Source organism: Neovison vison, chromosome 10 (genome assembly GCF_020171115.1).
Source record: "Neovison vison isolate M4711 chromosome 10, ASM_NN_V1, whole genome shotgun sequence".
NCBI lineage: Eukaryota > Metazoa > Chordata > Mammalia > Carnivora > Mustelidae > Neogale > Neogale vison.
This window is the reverse complement of record NC_058100.1, coordinates 47,534,244-47,559,107: the sequence shown is the minus strand read 5'-3', so window position 1 is coordinate 47,559,107 and position 24,864 is coordinate 47,534,244. Positions and strand designations below refer to the sequence as shown.

Below are 24,864 nucleotides of genomic sequence, written 5' to 3'. Positions count from 1 at the left end.
TGGTAAAAAGTTTCTATTGCTAAAGCTCTCAGAAAACATAAAGAATAGGGACATACCATTATTGTCTAATGTTTTTTGGTAAACTTCCATATCCATATCATTTTAACTTCTATGATGAAATGACACCAAAAGAACCAAGAAATTTAGCCATATAATTTAAAAGAGAGAGAATAATACTTTTAAAAATTTAGTCATCTAAGCTAACTACTATCCTTTATTTTGTCATATTTCTTCAGTTCTTATTTATAACCTAAATTCCTTTCCTATCCCATTGCCCCTTCTGCCAGCCAAGGTTAGCATTCAAGTCTGCAAGTAAATGTTAATTATTAATACAATAAACATTCAACTTTCACTTGAAGCCTCAATCTTATTTTCTCTCATACTCATACTACCTCCTTCCTCTTTTTCCATTACTAAGTGTCATAGATGATACTATCATTACATTGCTTTCTATATTTATAAGGGTCCAAGCTCATATCCCCAGACTTATGGACGACATTTATTCCCTTTAGACATTAACTCTTCCTTTCTCCTTCCTCCTTGATGGAAACAAATTTCAACAGTCTATAGGAAAGATGAGCTCAACATCCCTTATACATTTAAAATTGTAGACATACTGATGAGATTTATTTCAATGATTATTGCTATCTGCTCTTTCAATTTTACAGGAAAGAGGGTCTGACACTGAAAAGTGAACTATTAGTTCACTTAAACTATTCTACCTCTGAAAGTGACCGACCTTTAATTTCCAGGAAATGTACAAAACTGTAATGCATCCTGACAACTATATTATGTAAGAACACTCAAAATTTTAAAATGCTATCAGCAGATTTGGCTGTTCTATAAGTAAATCTTACTTGGCTCAGAAAATAAACCTACTAATATTAAATATGTCTTAAATTTTTAAATAGTAGCAGATAAAAGATACAGCTTGAAAGAAGCTTCGAAGAAATAGCTTCAGTTTTCAGTAAAAAATCAGAAACTTACATTTTCTAATACCTTCATTCCAAGTTTTATTTACTAAGTACTGATATGAAAGGCATGTTTTGAATGACTGGCATTATTAAAAAAGCTATACCACAGAGTTCCTCTAATTACTAAGAAATTGGTAATTATGATCTCAAATTTAAAAGTTACTAATGAGGGACGCCTGGGTGGCGCAGTTGGTTAAACGACTGCCTCCGGCTCAGGGCGTGATCCTGGAGTCCCGGGATCGAGTCCCACATCAGGCTCCCAGCTCCATGGGGAGTCTGCTTCTCCCTCTGACCTTCTCCTCGCTCATGCTCTCTCTCACTGTCTCTCTCTCTCAAATAAATAAAATAAAATCTTAAAAAAAAAAAATTAAAAAAAAAAATTTAAAAGTTACTAATGATTAGACAAAAATACATAAATGAATAAGAAATGCCTTGTAGCTTGCAGGTTAACAATTATAAAAAAAATAAAAAGAGGCACATGGTTCAGAAATGAAAAAATCTAGTACTGTTTTTATTCACAGACAACATAATGTATATGTATCATATCTTTATAAATCTATAAACACAGTGAACTTAACCAGGAAATTCCACTGTGTTTCTATATTCTATCAACAAATGATGAGAAAATAAAATTTAAAAATAGTATCATCTATGATAACATCAAAAATATGAAATACTGTGGCGCCTGGGTGACTTGGTGGGTTAAAGCCTCGGCCTTCGGCTCAGGTCATGATCCTAGGGTCCTGGGATCAGAGCACCACATCAGGCTCTCTGCTCAGCAGGGGGCCTGCTTCCTCCTCTCTCTCTGCCTACTTGTGATCTCTGTCAAATAAATAAACAAAATCTTTAAAAATAAATATGAAATACTTAGGGATAGACTGGGCAAAATATATGCAAGATCTGTATATAAAAGTGTGGAGGGAAAAAAGTGTGGAGGACTAAAGCTACTGGGAAAACTAAAAACGTTGCAAAGACAAAGTAAACAAGACTTAAATAAGTGCAGAAATACATCATGTTCATGGATTACAAGTTCAACACTGTTAATATGTCAATTCTCACCAAAATGATTTACAGATTCAATGCAATCACAATGAAAATCCCAGCAGGTTTTTTTCTTTACAAGACTTGACAAAATTTTAAAATTTATTTAAAAATGCAATAAGACTAGAATAGCCAAACACTTTTGAAAATGAAGGAAAAAGCTGAAAGATGTATACTGTCTGATTTCAAGACTTACTATGAAGCTATAGTGATGAAGACAAGTGCTAAACTGGCAGAACATAAGCCCTGTGGAATAGAACAAGAGTGCTCAGAAAGAGACCCACATACATATGGTCACTTAGTTTTCTACAAAGATGCCAACATAATTCAATCCTTCCCGTATATATTTGCAAACATACGTGAGGAGGAAACACTATTACTCTATGTTATTCTTCTGGAAGTAATAGGATTAAAACGTGTAAAGGCTTACTCTTCTGTGATTAGTAACTATTAAATCCACACAGAAAGGTATCTCAACATTTCATCTTCTCTATGTTTAGCAATTAGTTTGTCTCCTTTGGGAGGTTTGAAAGCAATCAGCTATGCACTACAGAAATACAGCTGGTTTTCTTTTATTTAAATTAGACAAAGGTAGGGGAAGTGAGAAGAGTAACTATATGACCCCTACAATAAATCTAAATATGTAAGGAAAAAAAGAACAAAAAACCAAGAACCTGTCAAACAGGAGCTTTAAAAAATGTGTTATTCCAGACTAAAAATGGGAAGAAAAATCATCATAATGACAGAAAATAAAAGGTTGTCAAAGAATCCATAATTTACCTTTGGAGTGAAAGAAAATCAGTCTGTGACTGTAACCAGTGTTAAATTTTTTTTTTTTAATAAAATCATTTCCTTACTGAAGCCGAAGGGGGACAGAAGGGAGAAAAAGGCAAAAAGTTTTAAAATAAAAGCAAAAATTTAAATTACACGTAGGAAACATTTTCAAGAAAATGTTGACAAGTGCTACGATTCACAATTGCTTTTCAATATTCAATACATACTATATTCCTTATGCTTCTAATGTCCCTCTTTGAAATATAATTGGGTATTGGCATTTTTACCTAAAGCTCCCAGCAACAGAATTCAAAAGAAAACCATAATCCCTCAAATTTTCATTTGTCTTTCTAAGTAAGATATGTTTTAATACTGGTGAAAGTGATAATACTAAAGAATATAATAGCCATGATGTTAAAGTCAGTGCTATTGTGCTATTTTTATTTTCACTAACCCTGATTACACAAAGTATGGCAGATATTTTGATTCTATTTGAAAAGGCCAAAGAGGAGTAAAGGAGAAGAGAAAGCAACATTTAATGAATGCTTGTTCTGTGCCAGACACAGTGGTGTGCTGATAAATGTTTAACAATCAGCCCTCAAGGGTGTGTGTATGAAATCTGTGTTTGTTATAAATTTTGAAGGCTGTAGGACACAATTTTGAAATTATAATAAAATATACAATACTCTTTATTGTGAATTTCTTAGAGCCAACTAATTCTCCCAGAATGCTCTACTGATTTTGCCAAACTCCTAAGAAGCCAACTTAGGGTTGCAACGGATAAATGAATATAATGCCAATCTTAATGTTATTCGATATGTTCATTTACATTAAATAATAAAGGGAAAGTGAAACAATGATATATGTCATAACCTCACTCATTCGTCAATGATATAAGCAACCTCTTTGCTGAATTAGATGATACGTGTACACCTTGGAGGGTTTGGTTCCAGACTACTGCCAATAAAATTAATATTGCAAAAAAGCAAGTAAAATGAATGTTTTAGTTCCCCAGTGCATATAAAAATTATGTTTATACTATACTGTAGTCTTTTTATTTTTTTTATTTTTTTATTTTTTTCCAATTTATTTATTTATACTGTAGTCTTTTTAAAGATTTTTATTTATTTATTTGAGAGAGAGAGACAGTGAGAGAGAGCATGAGCGAGGAGAAGGTCAGAGAGCGAAGCAGACTCCCCATGGAGCTGGGAGCCTGATGTGGGACTCGATCCCGGGACTCCAGGATCACGCCCTGAGCCGAAGGCAGTCGTCCAACCAACTGAGCCACCCAGGCGTCCCTATACTGTAGTCTTTTTAAATGTGCGATAGCATTATGCCTTAAAAAAATCAATGTACATACCTTAATTAAAATACTTTATATCTAAAAAATAAGCTTTCAGCAAGTTGTATCTTTTTGCTGGTGAAAGATCTTACCTCAGTGTTGATGGCTGCTGACTGATCAGGATGGTAGTTGCTGAAGGTTAGGGTGGCTCAGGCAATTCTTTTATTTTTTTTTAAGGCCAATTAAACTAATTTTGTTCAGAGTAATTTTACATTAAATTACAATATTAACAATCTCTAGAGACAATGAACATAGAATTTAAAAAATAAAAATCTGTTTGGTCTTTTATAGACCACATACTATAGAACTCACAAATGAAAATTTACAAATACAGAAATAATGACTACTTAAATTGTAAGGATTTTCACAAGGAAACCCATAAAATGTCATATTTTAATCATGCAAGTTTCTAAAAGGGAGAAACTTTTTAATAATTTAGCACAAAACCCAATTATATAAACTTGGTATATTCCAGAAAATATTGTTTTAAACATTTATATCATGATCAAAATTCCTTTGGTACCTTTGAATCAAAATGGAATATACTATTGTGTAATTACTTTTAAATGCTACTAGAAAAGTATTTTTGTTACAGTTACGGTACCTATATATACACAAAACATGAAACCAGTGCCAACAAAATCCTTTTAATCTTTTAACAAAATAACTTTTACTTTACAGTATCAAGACTTTAAGTCTCCTTTAACACTTTTTACAGTGGTTATAGCACAAAGAAGAACAGCATAACTCTTAAAACAAACTTTACTAAAGCAATCGTACAAACAACGCAATGAAAAGAATCAAACAGCAGTTACCCCAGTGCAAAAAACAGGGGGCCTGCTAGACTCAGGCTCAGAAACGTGTAAACACAAACACACAATCTCCCAAACTCCTAAACGGAAAACCCACAAAACAGCTCAACGAAAGTAGAACAAAGATGCTCATGGGTTCACCACAGCAAGAAGACCTGACCCAGTGTTGTCTCAACACACCAGAGGTCTCATGGAGAAACCTTGCTCCAAAACGTCAGTCATCATAGTTTAAAATGTATGGAACATAAAGGAAACAAACAGATGCCAATATTTATGTTGCAAAATTGATTAGCCAGCTTTTGACATTGTTTCTTCCCAATGTCTGCCAACAAAGGACTCTTGTTTCTAAACTAAGTGTCCAAAAACTAAGAAAGCAGAGTACTCCTTCAGGAGTATACCAGTCATCTCTGTAGCCCGTGAACGCAGCACAGAGGGTCTTTCTAACTATGCTTCATGAGCACACACAGACACCAAACCAAACTTCCAGCTTTCCACAAGAGAAATATCTTAAAAAGGAACCTCTTTTAACCAGTATCTTCTTGTCCAATCTCAAAGTCATCTGCACAAAGCAACAAAAGCAATTTAAGCAGCAAAACAGTTAAGAGGGAGAACTGGGGGGAAAGACACATATGCCCGTTTGCAAACCCTTAAGGGTAATCCAAGAACCAACCGTCTTTTCTTTCTAATCCAAAAGTCTTTCTGCTGGGTCAATCTCAGAAGTCTTGGAAATAGGACAGAAATGCTTCACTGCTCTGAAGATAACATTCTAGTGTCTCGATGACAGAAAGCACCTGGCCAGATCAGGCCATGTAGTGGTGATCATCTCTCTCCATATAGTCTGTCCATAAGAAATTCAATTCTTTTTTAAATCTCTAGGCTTTACTGGAAATTTCACTGATTATACAATTCAGAAACTAGAAGATTATGATGAAGAGTCTTTCTCATCTTCATTATTCTGACAACAGTACAGTCAATCTGATACTGTCTTTCCTGAAACCCTATCAGTGATACTGACTTATTCTTCAATGGTTTCCTTCATCCCAATCTGGCTATTCAAAGCAACTTGTATTTGAATTCCCTACTGAACATGAATGTGTCCCCATCTTCCATTTCCTTCCTTCGGGGACTTTAACCAGAACTCGTGCTTTGCCACACGCCAGGGGCTGTAATGTTCTTCGCAGCTCACTGTCCTCTATTCTCATGGCCTTTTTGATTTCTTCAAAGCTAAACCTACCCCCTTCACTGAACATGAAAAGCACCAGTATCCAGAAGATGGACACCTGGAACTTCTTTCCTTCCTTAAATTTGCTTTTAAAACAGCATTCCCCAATGTAGTTTGCCACTGAAGACTTCTACCACTGTGCTTTCTGAACTAATTTCTAATTTGAGATAAAATGTCTTAAACACTTTCTAAAATTTAACCATTTCTAGAGTTAAATGCACTTCCATAGGTGTGTATGCTGGTCAGTATGCCATCGTAATTCTATTCCCTGTTAGATCTATAGAGCATGGGTCACTCTGATTCTGCATATACTGCTTGAAATGAATCATGATGTCCCTGGAGAGTTCCATGTCCTTGAACATGCCTTCCAGCTTGCTAGTGAAAGCAGCACCACATTCATGCTCTAGTTTTGACGACTAAACTTGACAGATTCTTCACCATCTACTGAGGCACTTTTTCCACTGCGGAATCATTTTGCTAAATCTTTTTTATAAAAGGCTTCAAAGAAATCTTTACTGTGAATGAACCTGAATATTATCATTACCTTGTCAAGAATCCTCTCTAGCTTTTCATCTGTGCTTTGCTATCAGTTCTGAGGGTTTATTTGGCTTTTTGTTAATACATGTTTCAAAGGATTCCTTCATCAAGGCGACGAACTTCTCGTTCCTCAAAAAGCACACTTCTATCACATGGTCCACATGATCCTTAAAATCTAGCAGGTCCTGTACCATAGTTCTTTTTCAGGACTGATAACAATTGTTGTCCCAAAAGTCTTGATGTAGTCACTCCAATGCACAGCAGAAACTGCTGCCCATGCTACAAACAGCTGAATGGCTGGTATATCTGAGTGAGGTTGGCACTCTGGTCTCATCAAGGAGGTGGTCAAGCCCTTTCTACAGAACTGCTGTTCAATGTTCTCTGAAAAGCTGTTTCTCCATGTAAGCAATCAGTGGTTTCTGTGTGCTACAGTCTAAATATGTGATTACTCAATTTGCTTCTTCCTCTAAACGCTAACTTACATGGTTAGGATATTCTGCAGCATATAAACAATTCGTTTCTTCCAAAAATTTCAGGTCAAATGAATCTTTATATACCTGAAGGCCAGAAAGCATACTCAGCAGACTTTTCATAAACTTCTAGCCACTGTTTTGCTGCTTCTTTCTTGTTAATAGCAGAATTCCACCAATACTTTTACTCTGAGCCATTTTATTACTAATATGTTTTCTAAAAAGTTCCAATCCTATGTCCCAGACAGAAGGGAGCATGGAATTCTGAAGTACATAGCAAAGTACAAAGCAAGTACAAAGTACATAGCAAATACAAAGCAAAAAACAGGACAATACTTCTGATCATGATCATTTGTCTGCAATGATCTTGCCAGCATGTGCTAATCTTCTTTAAAACTAAAACACTATCTGATGAGTCTTCTCTAAACCGAATGATCTGTGCTTGGACACGATCTTCACAGACCTGGCACAGCTGTTTGTAGTGTTGAGGAAACTTTGTGAGAACAGATTTTCAACAGCTTAGTAGTTTTTCCAAGTTCTATCTGATGGAGATACCACTTGTATGGCTTTTTCTGCCTCAAGAAGCTTCTGCCACGTGTCCTGAACATTACTTATGAGGCAATTTAGGCCTGTCTCAGAATTCTTGATCACTAGTTTCTTGGAGCCACTGCTATGCCCAGGTTTGGAGGTGATGGTGGCCACTGTGAGGGACACGGATGTGGTGAGGCCATGGCTATGCCCAACAAGCACTGAGTGGCTGGCCTTCCTGGGGGTCTTGTCAGCCATGGTTGCAGCCAGGAAGCAGTGGGAGACTGCCCCGACCCCACTGACTGGCCACCCAACTCCCGCTGCCCAACAGCTCAGGCAATTCTTAAAATAAGAACGGCAGTATGGTACTTTGCCATACTGACTGACTCTTCCTTTCACAAATGATTTCTCTGTAGTATATGACACCATATGATAGGATTTTACCGGCAGGAGAAGGTCTTTAAAAATTGGAGTCAATGCTCCCAAACCCTGCCACTGTTTTATCAACTATGTTTATATAATATTCAAAATCTTTTGTTGTCATTTCAACAATCTTCACAGCATCTTCACCAGGAGTAGATTCCATCTCAAGAAACCGTTATCTTTGCTCATCCATAGGAAGTAACTCCTCATCCAATAAAGTTTTATCATGAAATTAAAGCAATTCAAATAATAATGAAAATGTTTCAAATATCTCAACAATCAAAATATGACACAAAGATATAAAGTGAGTGAATGCTGTTGCAAAAACTAGTGCCAGTAAACTTGCTTAATGCAGGATTGCCACAAACCTTCAATCTGTAAATAATGCAGTATCTGTGAAGCTCAATAAAGTAAAATGCAATAAAATGAAGTAAGCCTATAGTTTAGAATATCTCCTCAATTTTTGAGTTACTAACAAGAACAGGCAATGGACACAAAAAACTTTTTTTAAAAAAATATTTTGAGAGAGTAAGAGAGAGAGAGAGGGAAAGAGAATGAGACACACGTGTGTGCATGTAAGGAGGGATGGGGGAGAGGAATAGAGAATCCCAAGCAGACTCCACCCTAAACAGGAAGCCTGAGGTGGGGCTCGATCCCATGACCCTGGGATCACAACCTGAGCTAAAACCAAGAGTCAGAGGCTTAACCAACTGTGAGATCCAGGTCCCCCGAGACACAACAAACTTTTAAGTTTAATCTGCTTTACTGCTATTTTTTCCATCACTTTCTTAAATCTAGACATCCAACAAAACAATAAATCAAGCTCTGGTTAGTGCTATTTACCAATTTCTGTGGTATGATTAAATCATAACACATTTCAAACTACTGTTGAAAACACACTGAACACAGACCTGGGAAGAGATACGCAAGCACATTGTTGTATGATATTTCACCACACAAAAGGGAACTAAAACTTAGCAGTGATTTATTTAGGATCACACAGCTGGTAAATGGGAACACTGTGATTCAAGCTGAGGTATAACAAACTCTAAATCTGTGCTGGATCATACCAGGTTATCAAAAATATAATTTATATGAAAATTTAATATTAAAAGTCACATAAGGATGTTTTTCTTTGCAAATACTTGAGTGTATACCAGCTTTTTTCCCTTTTTTAAAAAAAATTTTATTGGGACGCCTGGGTGGCGCAGTTGGTTGGACGACTGCCTTCGGCTCAGGGCGTGATCCTGGAGTCCCGGGATCGAGTCCCGCATCGGGCTCCCAGCTCCATGGGGAGTCTGCTTCGCTCTCTGACCTTCTCCTCGCTCATGCTCTCTCTCACTGTCTCTCTCTCTCAAATAAATAAATAAAATCTTTAAAAAAAAAAAAAAAAAGATCTTATTTATTTATTTATTTATTTAAAAGAGAAAATGAGAGTGCAGGAGCAAAGGGGAGGGGCAGATAGAGAGGGAGGAGAAGACTCGTGCTGAGCAGGCAGCCCCATGCAGGGCTCAATCCCAGGACCCTGAGATGGTGACTTGAGCTGAAGGCAGACGCTTAACCGACTGAACCACCCAGGTGTCCCTGTATACCTATTTTTGTTATCCTTCTGATTTCAAAGAACAGACACTCTAATCACTTTAAATAAGGGAGAGTCAGCTACATGGACATAGAGTTTGGGTTGGAAAGCTAAGGACCTACCCACAGAAATCTGAGGTATGCTTTCTGGGAAGTGGAAAGCCATCAAAACTGAGGGAATGGCCAGCCTTCTTATCTCTTATGACTAAAAAAAATCTCTATTTTTCTGTGTATATGTGTTTACTCCTTATATTTATCTATATTATCTTATTGTTTCTGCCTTGCAGATTTCAATTAAAGTCAGAATAACATTTCTGCAATGCCTCACATGTAACCAGTGACAAACCCTTCCCTTTTAGCTTATTAATAAAAAAAGACCTCACTATCCAAATTTCAGATAATTTATTCACTGTATATTGAATGACAGTAAATACTAAAGAAATAACAAATGATCCTTAACACTGAAAACCTAACAAGACAAATTACAAATTACAGATTGATCTGTGAATTTCTATGGGCTAAAAAGAACAAATAAACAATTCATTCCCAAGTGAATGAATAAGAGCTTTGAAAACTAAGTACATTTTTATCCCATACTTTTAACATCTTCTGAAAACAGTGCCTATCCTGATAGCCAGGGAAGATAAAAACTAAGATAAAAGTTGTTTATAGGCAGCGACAATAAACCACAAAGGCTGAATTGTTATGATGACCAGGAAACTTAAAAAGAAAAAAAAGTATACCAATTTCTAAGTTTTGGATTCAGGCAATGAAATTAGAGTCTTGGATTAGATCCACTAAAGAGGTTGTGAGTAAAGACACAGCTGTTGCAAATATTAAATAACAATATAATGATTACTCATAATTAAGAACAAAAGAAAACTTATAATAGAAACAACACAAGTAGTAGATTTCAATTTGAAAAGTGAACTGTAAAAATCATGAAGGTGATTTTGATCATGCTACATAAAATAAATGTAATTTTAAATCAGTTAGATAGGCATTTTATTTAACAAAGCAGCAAATTTTTAAGTGATTCCTATATTCATGTTCCCTACCAAACACCCCAAAAAACTCCCTATTCATAGGTTTATGAAGATTACCCAAGGAAATGTATTAAAGAATCTGTTTGTTTGTTTGTTTGTTTAGAGAGGAAGAGGAGTTTTTTTAAATGACCTATTTTAAAAAAAAAAAAAAAACAAGCAAACAAGGTTTCGGTTTTGAGTAAGATGTAGTAAGCACACGCCATCTTTCTCTCCCACTAAATTCATCTATAAAACCTAAATGTAATGCATGCAGCAGTTATTTGAGGGCTCTGAAAAGTAAGTAAGAGCAAATAGTTTGGGGACAAAGATGAGAATCTGAAGTACAAGCAAAGCAGTCACAGGGATAGCGATTATTTTTCCTTTATGATATCCATTGGCCTGGCCTCAATGCAGTCCTGAAACACAAAGTGGGCACCCAAGTAGACAGAGTGCCAGATATCTTGTAAATCTGACTTGAGGAAAAGAAAAGTGATCTCATAACATTCAGTAGAGGGAATCCCTGCTTTGCTTTTCTTTTATCCATTTTTTTGCACCCCACAACCCAAGAAATTCCTTGGTAGTGGAGGCAGTAACAATGGTGACAATGGGGACCTGCAGAAACTATAATACGAGAAGAGGGAAGGACCCATTTCTCTTTCTGCCCTTCTAGTGCTTGGCCTAAGACACTGGCAAAATCAGAGGAATTGCTTAGCAATATGGGATAAATAAAGCCTTAATTATCTGACCAGAGGACCAAAAAGCGGAACTCCAAAGAACTAGAAAGTACCAAGGACAATGCACAGAGAAAAGACCTTAGGAAAGTAAGCCCATAAAGTTATTTATGAACTCCTGAGATCACCTGCAAGCTGCATATGTGAAAAATGAGCCTAAACGTCTTACCACAAATTTTGAGAAGTGTACAGATCCCAGGCTGCCACTGGTTGACAATACACACAGGACATATCTGAGAAGCAAAACAAAGGCTTTGAAAAAGGCACTAATGTAAAAAATCACAAACCACAGAAGATGAAGTTCATACTTGTGTCAAACTGAACAAATCAGTCTTCTTTAAAGCAAATCTTCAAAAACAAAACAAAAAACAAACAGGAAAAAAAAAAAAAAAACCACCCTGTACAGGATATAAGCAAGGCCTTAGATCTCATAACATAATGTTCAAAATGTCCAAGACACAACCCAAAATTCCCTGGCATACAAATACCCAGGAAAATCTCAACACGTGTAGAAGAGACAGCAGACACCAACTTCCATGATAATGCAGATGTTGGAATTGTGTTACAAAAACTATGAAAAAAATGCTTCATCGAATAAGAATATTAACTTGAGAGGAAGGGAAAGACAGAAAGCTCCAGCAAACAAACAAATAAAAGATAAAAAGAAGAACCAAATCAAAAGTTTAGAAGTGAAAAACAGCAATGGAAATAAAAATTCGCTGAAGGGGTCCAACAAAAAAATAGAGATGACAGAGGAAAAGTCAATACACCTAAAGATAAATCAAAAGGAATTCTCCAATCTGAACCACAGAGTAAAATAAAATAGGAAGAAGGATGAAAGAGCTTCCTACCTTTGACCTCCATGGAAGGGAGAGGCTGAGGAGTGCCAATGGTTTAATCAACCATGCCTTCATAAAGGAACCTCCATAAAAATCCCAAATGAAGGGGCTCCAAGAGCTTCAGGTTAGTGACCACATCCATATGCCAGGAAGGCAGTGCACTCCAACTCCATGGTAACAGAAGCTTCTGTGCTTGGGATGCTTCCAGACCTTGCTCTTTGTACCTCTTCGTCTGGCTGTTCATTGTTCATCTGGATGAACAATGAACAACTTAGGAAAATACAGTATTTTCCTAAGTTTTGTGAGCTGTTATAGCATATTACTGAACCTGAGGAGGAGGTTGTGGGACCCTAATTTGTAGCCAAGTCAGACATAAGAACAGGTAATCTGGGGACCCACTACTTGCTATTGGCATCTGTATTTGCTACTGTCTTGTAAGACCTTAACCAATGGGTTTTGTGCTAACTCTAGGTAGCATCAGAAGTGCATTAAATTGTAGAAAACCAGTTGGTATCCGCAGAGAATTAGAGAATTGCTCAGTGTGGAAAACCAACCCATTTAATGTCAGAAATGCTCTGAACAAAGTATTTTCTTTTAACCTCAAATGAGATCTAAAGAAATACATGCCCAAACATACCATAATCAAATTGCAAAAAACTAGAACTAAAAATAAATTCTTGAAAGTAACCAGAGAAAAACAACTCATTAGTTATTATAGAACAACAATTTCAATAACTGGATTTCTTATCAGAAATCAAGGAGGCCAATCGTGGTGATGAAATCATATTTTTCAAGAACACCAATAAAAGAACTGTCAACACAGAATACAAAGCCCAGTGAATATATTCTTCAGAAATGAAGGTGAAACAAAGAGAAATGGAAGAAAATCCAAGAGAATTTGTTGCCAGTATACTCCTCTTTTTAAAAAAAAAAATTGCTGGGCACCTGGGTGGCTCAGTCATTAAGCATCTGCCTTTGGCTCAGGTCATGATCCCAGCGTATTGGGATCAAGGCCCACATCTGGCTCCCTGCTTGACAGGAGGCCTTCTTTTCCCTCTCCCATTCCCCCTGCTTGTGTTCCCTCCCCTCTGTCTCTCTCTCTCTCTCTGTCAAATAAATAAATAAATAAATAATCTTTTAAAAATTAATAAAGGAAATTTTTTCAGATGTAAGAGAAATAATGCCAATAAAAACCAAGTACCTCAGCAATGAAGAAAAAGCAACAGAAGGGATCAATATTTAGGTACATATAATGAAGTATTCTCCTACTGAGTTCTTTAAAATGTTTGACAGTCGAAAAAAAATTATAACCTTTTCTAACAGGGTTTTTAATGTATGCTGATATAATACATACAACAACTACAGCATAAAGGGGAAAATAAAAAGAGACCTATTTAATGTTAAGGTTTCTGCACTCAAATAAAACTGTAAAATACTGACTTAAAGTAAATTGTGAAAGGTAAAGTATGTATATGGTAGTCCCTAGAGCAACCATTTTTAAACACCAAAACTACAGAAATAGAAATGGTTAAAAAAATAAAGGTAATTAAAACAGAATTCTAAATATATTCAAACAACTTCCCTCCTCAAAAGAGAAAAAGGGATGAAAAACATGGAGAAAAATTTAAAGATCAAATAATAGGGCGCGTGGGTGGCTCAGTGGGTTAAAGCCTCTGCCTTCGGCTCGGGTCATGATCCTAGGGTCCAGGAATCGAGCCCCGCATTGGGCTCTCTGCTCAGTGGAGAGCCTGCTTCCTCCTCTCTCTCTGCTTCTCTGCCTACTTGTGATCTCTGTCTGTCAAGTAAATAAATAAAATCTTTTTAAAAAATTAAAAATAAATAAAAATCAAATAATAAAGAGATAGATCTAATTCCAAACGTAACAATGATCACATTAAATATAAATGACCTATCTAAAACACCAATCAATTAAAAGACAGATTGTTGGAGCGCCCGGGTGGCTCGGTGGGTTAAGCCTCTGTCTTCGGCTCAGGTCATGATCCCAGGATCCTGGGATAGAGCCCCGCGTGGGGCTCTCTGCTCCGCAGGGAGCCTGCTTCCTCCCCTCTCTCTCTCTGCCTGCCTCTCTGCCTACTTGTGATTTCTCTCTGTGTGTCAAATAAATAAAATCTTGAAAAAAAAAAAAAAAGGACAGATTGTTACAGTGGGTTTTAAAAAATTATCCAACTGTATTGTGTCTATAAGAAACTCACCTTACACATGATATAAATAGTTTTAAAGTAAAAGGATAGAAAAAATACATACCATGCAAACACTAATTAAAAGGAAGATTAAGTGGCTATATTAACATCAAAGTAGACTTCAGACCCATGAAAATTACCACATATGAAATTCATCACATAATGAAACAAGCCAATTCATCATGAATTCACAAATTGCTAAATGTGTATGTACCTAATAATAAGAGTTTCAAAACATGAAGCCAAAATTTACAAAACTAAAAGGAGAAATAGACAAATCCACAATTATTGCTGATGGCTTCAACACATCTCCTTCAGTAATCTGTAAAATGAGCAGATAGAAAATTAACAAGAACATACAGGAACTGAACAAAAGCATCAACCAACCGGATCTGGCATTTATGAACACTCCACCCAAGAACATCATTTTATTCTTTTCAAAATGTACACATGGAACATTCACCAAGATAGACCCTATCCTGTGTCATAAAATAAGCATTACCAAATTTAGAAAAACTGTAATTATATAAAGTACATTCCTCTAAACCATAAAAGAATTCGAAATTAACAATAAAAAGATAGCAACAAAATCTCCAAACACATGGAAATTAAGCTCACTTCTAGATAACCCACAGGTGTAAAGGAATCAAGGAACTGAAGAAAAATGAAAATAAAACATATCAAAATTTGAGAAATACAGCACAGGAGTATCTAGAGGGAAACTTATGGTATAAAATGTTTATATGGGAAAAGAAGAAAGGCCTCAAAACAATAAGCTAAACTTCCACATTAAGAAACTAAAAAAAAGGGGGGGGGATAAAATAAATTCAATGCAATCAAAATAAAGGAAAAAAGAAAACAACAGAAAATCGCTCAAATTGAAAACAAAAAACTCAATAATCAGTGAAATCAAAAGCTAGCTCTTTATAAATTAAAAAAATTGACTTAAGGGGCACCTGGGTGGCTCAGTGGGTCAAGCCTCTGTCTTCGGCTCAGGTCATGATCTCAGGGTCCTGGGATTGACCCCACATTGGGCTCTATGCTTTGCTCCCTGCCCCACCTGCCTCTCTACCTACTTGTGATCTCTGTCAAATAAATAAAATAAAATATTTTATTTAAAAATTGGCTTTACTCTGCCTTCGGCTCAGGTCCTAGTCTCAGAGTCCTGGGATAGAGCCCTGCATCGGGCTCTCTGCTCAGCAGGGAGCCTGCTTCCCTTCCTCTTTCTCTCTCTGCCTGCCTCTCTGCCTACTTGTGATCTCTGTCTGTCAAATAAATAAATAAAATCTTTTAAAAATTGGCTTTAAAAAAAGCCAAGCAAAACAGATAAAAAAAGAAGATACAAATTACCAACATTTAATATGAAATAGGGGATATAACTACAGAACCCAGGCATTAAAAAGGTAATAATAAATAGTACAAACAAGTCTATGCACATAAATTCCACATCTTAGATGAACTGGACCAATTCCTGCAAAACCACAAAATGCCAAAATTCATACCAGATGAAATAGATAACCTAAGGAGTCTATAACTGCTAAAGAAATTGGATAATCACAGAAACAATTCTCTTCCAAAAACAAAACCCCTAAACCCAGATGGTCTCAATGGTGGATTCTACAAAATGTTTAATGAAGAATACCAAACTATCAGATCTCTTCCAAAAAAAAGAAGAGAATACTTCCCAATTCATTTTAGGATAATGATGTTAACCTGATACCAAAACTAGACAAAGATGGCACAGGTGAAGGTAACTACAGACTAATATCATTCTGGAATATAAATTTTTAAAATCCTCAACAAACTATTAGATAATTTAATCCAGCAATATACAGAAACAACAATACACCACGACTAAGTGGGGTAGATCCCAGGAATGCAAAAATTGCTCAATCTTTGAAAATCAAGCCATGCCATCCACCCTATTAACAGTATAAAAGTAAACCATGTGATAATATCACATAATATTTGATGCAGAAAAAGCATCTGATAAAACTCCATGTACTTCAACGTAAAATCATTTAGCAAACTAAAGAGAAGGAAATTTCCACAATTGATAAAAAGGCATTTCTGGGGGCAAAATATCAGCTAACAATATACTTAACAGTGAAGACTAAGATGGGAATAAGACAAAAAGATAGCTACTCTCAACACACCTATATAACATTGTACTGGAAGTGTTGGTCGGTGCAATAATTTAAGAAAAAGAAAGAAAAGGCATACAGATTGGAAAGGAAGCCATAAAACTGCCTCTATTCTCAGATAATATAACTGATTACAAAGATAATCCCAAGCAATCTATGAAGAACCCCTAAAACTCAACTGAGGTTTTAGTGACAGGACACAAGGTCAACACATTTAAAAAAAAAAATCAATCATATTTTTATATACCAGCTATGAACTGGCAAATTAAATTTAAAAACCAACACCAGGGGCATGTGGGTGGCTTAGCAGGTTGAGTGTTGGACTCTTGTTTTCAGCTAGTACCATGATCTCAGGGTCATAAGACTGAGCCCCATGTCGGGCTCCACGCTTAACCAGGACTCTGCTTGAGATTCTCTCTCTCCCCTTCTCCCTCTCATGCACTCTCTCTCTCCCTCTCATGCTCTCTCTCTCTCTCTCCCTCTCTCTGTGTAAAATAAATAAATAAATCTTAAAAAAAAAACACCATTTATAATAGCTCTAACAAAAGGAGACAATCAGGTATAAATATAACAATATATATATAGGATCTGTACCTTGAAAACTATAAACCACTGGTGAAATATATAAAAGAAGACCTAAATGGAGAGACTTACCACAGGTCATGGACTAAAGACTAAACAGTGAAGAAGTCAACTTCCTAAACTGATTCACAGATTTAACATACTTCCAATCACTACACCAGGAGGATTTTTCATATATATAGATAAACTGAGTCTAAAATTCATATTGAATGGCAAAAGAACTAGGAAAATCATTAAATTTCCGAAGAAGAACAAGACAGAGAAATCACAGTATCTAAATTTAAGACATAACCAAGAAAATGTTCATATTACAATACTGGCATAAGGATGGACAGAAACAGAGAACAATGAAAAAGAACATAGTCCAGAAATAGACCCCACAAAATTTGGCAAATTAATTTTCGACAAAGGTGCAAACACAATTCAAAAGAGAAAGGATAGTCTTCCCAGCAAATCATATTAGAACAAGTGAACAACCATATGTAAGAAAATGAACTGGCCTAAACCTCATACCTTCCATAAAAATTACTCAAATGAGATGACAAGACTAAATGTAAAACTGTAAAACTTTTAGAAGAGAATAAAGGAGAAAATCTTTGTGACCAGAGGTTAGGCAAAGAGATCTCAGGGATGACACCAAAATGATAAAACTGAAAAATGGGACTTCACCAAAATTAAAAACTTTTGCTGTACAAAGGACACTGTTAAAAAATGAAAAGATGGGGCATCTGGGTGGCTCAGTCAGTTAAGTGTCTGCCTTCAGCTCCAGTAATCATTCCAGAGTCCTGGGACTGAGCCCTGCATCAGCCTCCCTGCTCAGAAGAGAGTCTTCTTCTTTTTCTCCCTCTGCTCCTACGCCTGCTTAAGCTCTCTCTCTCACACACACAAATAAATAAATAAAATCTTTTTTTTAAAAATAAAAGGGACACCTGGGTGGCTCAGTTGGTTAAGCAGCTGCCTTCGGCTCAGGTCATGATCCCAGTGTCCTGGGATCGAGTCCCACATCGGGCTCCTTGCTCGGCAGGGAGCCTGCTTCTGCCTCTGCCTGCCATTCTGTCTGCCTGTGCTCGCTCTCTCTCCCTCTCTCTCTCTGACAAATAAATAAAATCTTTAAAAATAAAATAAAATAAAAAATAAAAGAATGAATAGACAAGCTATAGACTGGGAGAAAATATTTGCAGTACACATAATCAACAAAGGACTTATATCCAGAATACATAAGGAACTTTCAACACTCAACAGGAAGAATATGGACGATACAAATAAAAAATGGACAAAAGACTAGGAAACAGAGATGGCAAGTGAAAAGACACTCAACACCATTAGCCACTAGAGAAATGCAAAAGACAACCACAGTAATGAAAATGTTCTAAACTTAGACTGTGGTGATGCTTGCACTATTCTGAATATACTAAAAACATCTAAATTGTATACTTTAAATGAGTAATTTTATGTTATTTAAATTATAAGAAAGACTCGGGGCGCCTGGGTGGCTCAGTGGGTTAAAGCTTCAGCCTTTGGCTCAGGTCATGATCCCAGGGTCCTGGGAGCGAGCCCCACATCGGGCTCTCTGCTCTGCGGGGAGCCTGCTTCCTCCTCTCTCTCTCTCTCTCTCTCTCTCTCTCTCTCTCTGCCTGCCTCTCTGCCTACTTGTGATCTCTCTGTCAAATTAAATAAATAAATAAATAAATTATAAGAAAGACTCTAAAAAAAGAACTACAATGAAATACCATTTACACACATATTAGAATGGCTAAAATAAAAAATACTGTATCAAGTGTTGATAAGGATACAGAACAACTGGAATTCTTATGTTGCCAATGGGAATGCAAAATGAAACAGCCACTCAGGAAAACACTTTGGCAGTTTCTTATAAAGTTAAACACAGACTTACCAAATGACCCAGCAATCCCATTCCTGAGTATCTAGAGAAATGAAAAACTTATATTCACACAAAAACCTGTAATAAAAGGAATGGATTATTGATACAAGTAACAATTTGCATGAATCTCAAAGGACTTTCTCTGTATGAAAGAAGCCAGTATCCAAAAGTTACATACATATTATTCTACTTATATGACATTCTCAAAAAGGCAAAACTATAGTGATGGGAAATGAAGGTTATGTGTAGGAGGAGAGTGTTACTACACAGGGATAGCTCAAGGATTTTGGGGTGAAAAAACTATTCTGTACCCTGACTGTGGTGGTGACAACACCACCACATATGTTAAAATTCATAAAACTGTACATCCCAAAAAAGTAAACCTTACTCTATGTTAACTTAAAAAATAAAATTTAAAATGTCAGTAGAGACACCTTAGTGGCTCAGTTAGTTAAGTGACTGCCTCTGGCTCAGGTCATGATCCCAGCGTCCGGAGATAGAGTCCTGCATCGGGCTCCTTGCTCTTCCCTCTGCCTGCCACTCTCCTTGCTTATATGTACTCTCTTTCTGACAAATAAATTAAAAAAAAAAAAAAACCAAACTTTAAAAAAATGTCAAGCAATCAAACAACCATATCAATTTATATTATCACTACTGCAAAAGGCCATTTCCCAGCAAGGAGAGACATGAAACAAAAAGGAAGAAAATAATTTTTGCCAAATCATTTGTTTTAAAAATTGCCATTTCAGGTAATATATAACCTGAATTTTCTCATCTTACCAGCCTCTAGGTATACTAGTACTAACTCCAATGTTTACAACCTGTTGCCCTTACTTGCATAATATCTCGTATCATCTTTTGTCTCCACTCCCCGACCCCCACCCAGTTATTGGTGAGAGGTATTCTTATATTCTTCACATCCTCTCCCTATTTTGTTGATGTCCAATTCTTACAAAGTCACTTAAGGGAACTACTTCAATATTGCTAATGCTGACCTTCCAAATCTGCAAATCCTTTTAAGGTTCCTTTAGTTCTCAATATGTAAGAGACATGCTAGATTTCCTATGGAGATGAGAAGAATGCCCTCTTTCAGGTTTCTTAAACGTACTAAGCTTAACTCTAGATTCTGGCATATGTTCTGTTCCAAATTTGAAAAACTTCCCCAACATATTTCTTAAACCATTCATCGTCCAAATGTTAGTTAAAACATTAATACCTTGACACAACATTCTTTGACCCTCCCAGATTATGTTAAATTTCCTTGTCATATTATTCTATAGCACTATATATTTCTCTTCAGAATGCTTACATTATTTTAATTACTTGAAATCACCCCTGGGTTACAGACTCCATGAGGACAGGGCAAGTGTCTATTTTGTTCTGCCATGTCTAGTATATGACAGTCACATAAGACTGACCAGAGTCTGTATACCTTGAGAAGTCATGATCTCTCTATCCCTGATGGTGTGAAAAGAAGACTCAGCTCAGTAATAATGTAAAAGGGATTCATGCAACGGATGGGGAGCTGAAACTAGAAGACCTTCAAAATCCTCTGAAACACCTTAATATGGTATGAATTACAAAATTTCACATAATTAGAATACAATGGAACACACACTAGAGTTATTCTGAACATAATTTATTTCTTACTATCTTATTTATAAGTCAATTTTGAAAACTAGAGCCTCAGTTATTAAGAGCAAAGATTTAATATAAATTAATGTAATTCATTATACTATAGATGAAGGAAATCATTAGGAGGGAGTTCGAGTTAAGAGAATGTCAGCTGATGTACTCTCGCCCTTTGATCAATCAATAAAAATATTTAATGGCTATATAAATCAAAGACTTCACATTCTAGTGAGACATAGTATTAGTATAAATGTACCTAAAAGATGTTTGAAATAAAAATCCTGAACAATATTTAAAAATTTAGAGGACCAAGCTCAATCTTGTCCTCCCAACTGAATGAACAGATGTTGCCTGTTTTTGTTTGGAATACATATCATCTCACAGAATTAATTATTTAGCTAATATTTTCCTTCTTATGAAATCTGGTGTTAATTGGAAATCAATTTTTCTTAAGTCTAAACAAGTTACATGTTTAGAGAGAGCCATAATGTAATACCCAGATCTGTTTAAAATCATTTAAAGACAATATTTGATCAGTTTTCAAATAGACTTGGACTATCAAACACAGAACAGACACATTCTGTCTGACAATATGTATTTCTGAATTCAAGGGGATTTTTGTAATTCGACAGGCATTATTCAATGAAGTCACATAAAAAAATATTAAAGGTTGGGACGACTGGGTGGCTCAGTTGGTTGGACGACTGCCTTCGGCTCAGGTCATGATCTCGGAGTCCCGGGATCGAGTCCCGCATCGCGCTCCCAGCTCCACAGGGAGTCTGCTTCTTTCTCTGCCCTTCTCCTCACTCATGCTCTCTCTCCCTGTCTCTCTCTCAAATAAATAAATAAAATATTTTTAAAAAAATATTAAAGGTCAAATCTCCCTTATAAGTAGTAAAGAGAACTAAATTGCATCTCTCTCATTCCTTACTGACTCATTACAGACAAGGATCTCACAATCCTTTACTAATTACGTCTGCTAAGACCAAATAAATAAATAAAAGTTAAAAATTTCCAATAAAGGTCACATTCTAAGATTAATTTCTTTGTGCTTCAACTTCTCCTCTATATTACAGAGGCAGTACTGATTAAATACTTCTTTTTGCAAGTCATCAATGACATCCTTATTGCTGCTAAGACAAACAGACCCTTTTCCACCCATATCTTCTGAGATCCCTCTGCTGCATTTCACAATACTGACCATTCATAGTTCTTGACACCCTATCTCTTATCATGGTTTCCAAGATACTAATCTCCAGGGTTGGTTCTTCCAACTAAAGTCTACCACCTGTTACGGAAGATATCAAAATCTTTATCTCTGGCCCATATCACCACTTACTGAAATCTAGACTTATACACCATGCAGAACATCTATTAGCTGTCCCAAAGACACCTTATATTCAACTACTCCAAAATTGAATTTAGCAACTTGGAAGTATACTGATTAAGGAGTAAAATCTCTGGAATCAAGATTACCCAGCTTAAAATCCTGACCCCACTTCTTTCTTATTAAATGTCAGACCAGAAAAAGATACTCCAAATCTTTCTTTGACTGTTTCTCTCATCTATAAAATAGAAATAAGTAACTTACACAGGTTATAGTTTATAATGCTGAATAAAATCAAGGTCTGAAATGGTCGATCCGGTTTATTCTATGCTAAGACATGAGTTGTAAGGCAATGGGTTTGTAGAACCAAAAAATTATAGTGCTTCTAGAATCAAAGATGTATTTCTTACACCACCATGTTTTAACAACATTTCTACTACCAATGAAGTATACATAATATCATTTTTTCCTGAAAACCTGACATTAAATTGACAACTGAGGAAATATTAAAGCACATATTGCCTTTCAACGTAATGACCATTACATTCACTAATCAATGGCATCTTTATTCAAATGGTGTTTATTTTAGCTAAGTAGTGTTTCTCTAGTCATCATGGCACTTCAACTAGCAGCAGCATGTGTAAGAGAAACCGTATTTATTTAAGTTTCTTAAAGTGAATCTGTGACTGTTCCTAATGGATAAGTTAGCCCTGCTTCAAGACCCTGCTAAAACGTTACCCTCTACGATAGTCATTGATCTCTTACTAAATCTTCTCAAGGCCAAATGTCACCTTCTTACTCTCACAGCTCTTGGTTCTCTTTTTCCTTGTAATGTTTATCTCACGGAATTAGATGATTAAGAATCTTCCTCCTTGTAAGGACTATGGTTTACTTATTTATTTGTTTATTTTTGGGACCACCTCTCACCTCCAGGATTTGACACATGATTCTGGTTTTTTACTGCTATATGTATTCAGGAGAGAACACATTCTTCTTTCTATCTTTGTAGAAGGGAGGGTAAAATAGGAACTGTCAGAACAGTAAAGACTGATCAATACAAATGGTCACACAAAATATCCAGATAGAAAAAGGTTTTTAAACCATGTGATAAAAGATCATGAAATAGCCAAATGTCTCAAGGCAAGCTAATTACTACTCCTAGTAGATAAAGTATCAGGATGATCATACAAAGAGCTGTTAATTCGGTAAAATGAAGAATATAGAAAACTGAAGATGGCTTTGGATAACTGGGGCTTAATGGACATAGAACAAAGAGAAGATTCCAGAAGGAGCTGAAGACAGGTAAGTAGAAGAAGGAGACCATTTTACTACTAACATCTTTCTGAATAGGACTGTATTATATCATCCAGTCTCTAAACAGAGAGGAGTAGGTTCTGAAGAAGCAGGAGGTCTTAAAAAGGAATAAAATGGGGAGGTAGAGAGGAGAAGGGAGTTGGGGGAAATTGGAAGGGGAGGTGAACCATGAGAGACTATGGACTCTGAAAAACAATCTGAGGGTTTTGAAGGGGCGAGGGGTGGGAGGTCAGGGTACCAGGTGGTGGGTATTATAGAGGGCACAGCTTGCATGGAGCACTGGGTGTGCTGCAAAAATAATGATACTGTTATGCTGAAAATAAATAAAAAATAAATTTAAAAAAAAGGAATAAAATGAAAGTAGTTCCTACCTACTACATATAAGTAAAAGCAATTCCTTATATGATTTAAGATGAAATAGCCACTATGGTGAGTGCTGTGAAGTGTGTAAACCTGGCAATTCACAGACCTGTACCCCTGGGGCTAATAATACATTATATGTTAGTAAAAAATAAAAAAAATTTTTTTAAAGATTAAACAGCCAAATGTCTCAAGGCAAGCTAACTACTATTCCTAGTGAGAAGACAGAGAAGACAGCTATCTGTCTTCTTACTAGAGAAGGCAACTAACACATACAGGTTGACTTAAAGAATTCGGTGTCCTTATGGCAGAATGACCTTAGTATAATAATTGGAGTATTCACTCTCAGGTTACTTACATAACTAATAAAGCAATGATTTTAGAGCTGAAAAATATGTGTACATGCTTAAGAAAACTAGTCTTTTTAAGTTGTAAAGTTTTTGTTATGTAGTATTACCAACAGTTACTTTATGACTTTATTACCATTCTGGAATTATAAATATTAAAAGCCTCAACAATTTACGAATGTTTTAGGTACTTATAGGATCTGACTCCCTAAAATCTTCTGTTAAATGTAAAACAGAAACTAAAAAAGGGGAGAGATGTTTATAACTCGTAATCTCTTTAAGAAGATACCAAAATAATCTTTAAAATTTTTCACTGATAAAGCTATATGGCTTAACAGTAACTCTATCATTCCAAAACTGTGGAAAACTTAATATTAGAGGATACCTGCTGCACTAAAATATAAAATTAAAGAGAATGTTCTCCATCTACCTAACATAATTAGTTTGTTTTTTTAAATATGAAGAATGATGATAAAATGAAATGTATTCACATTAGAGGTCTTAGGGGACATTTGATAATTCCACTGACCTGTGTAAACACACCACCTGTCCAAAACACACTAGTCTATAAATAATCATGGCTCTTCGCATCCCCAAAATGGAAACATCATTTCAGGAGGAAAGCAAAGCAAGAGAGACAACTGTGTCAGGTTGAAAAACAGTCTGAACTCTATTTTGGGACCACTGTTCTGACAGTCAAGCATTTAACTTTCTTAGGCAGGATTTTTTCGAAAGAATAGTCAAATCACAGGTTAATAACCATAAATTAACTTATCAAC

At 35.9% G+C, this 24,864-nt stretch overlaps 1 protein-coding gene and 1 pseudogene across 1 annotated transcript in view; both read right to left on the bottom strand.

Moving 5' to 3' along the window:
* Nucleotides 1-24,864, bottom strand: part of XPR1 (xenotropic and polytropic retrovirus receptor 1) — a 242,107-nt gene that overhangs the window by 133,467 nt on the left and 83,776 nt on the right. The gene's annotated exons all lie outside the window — the stretch shown is intronic.
* Nucleotides 5,567-7,958, bottom strand: LOC122918587 (annotated as a pseudogene).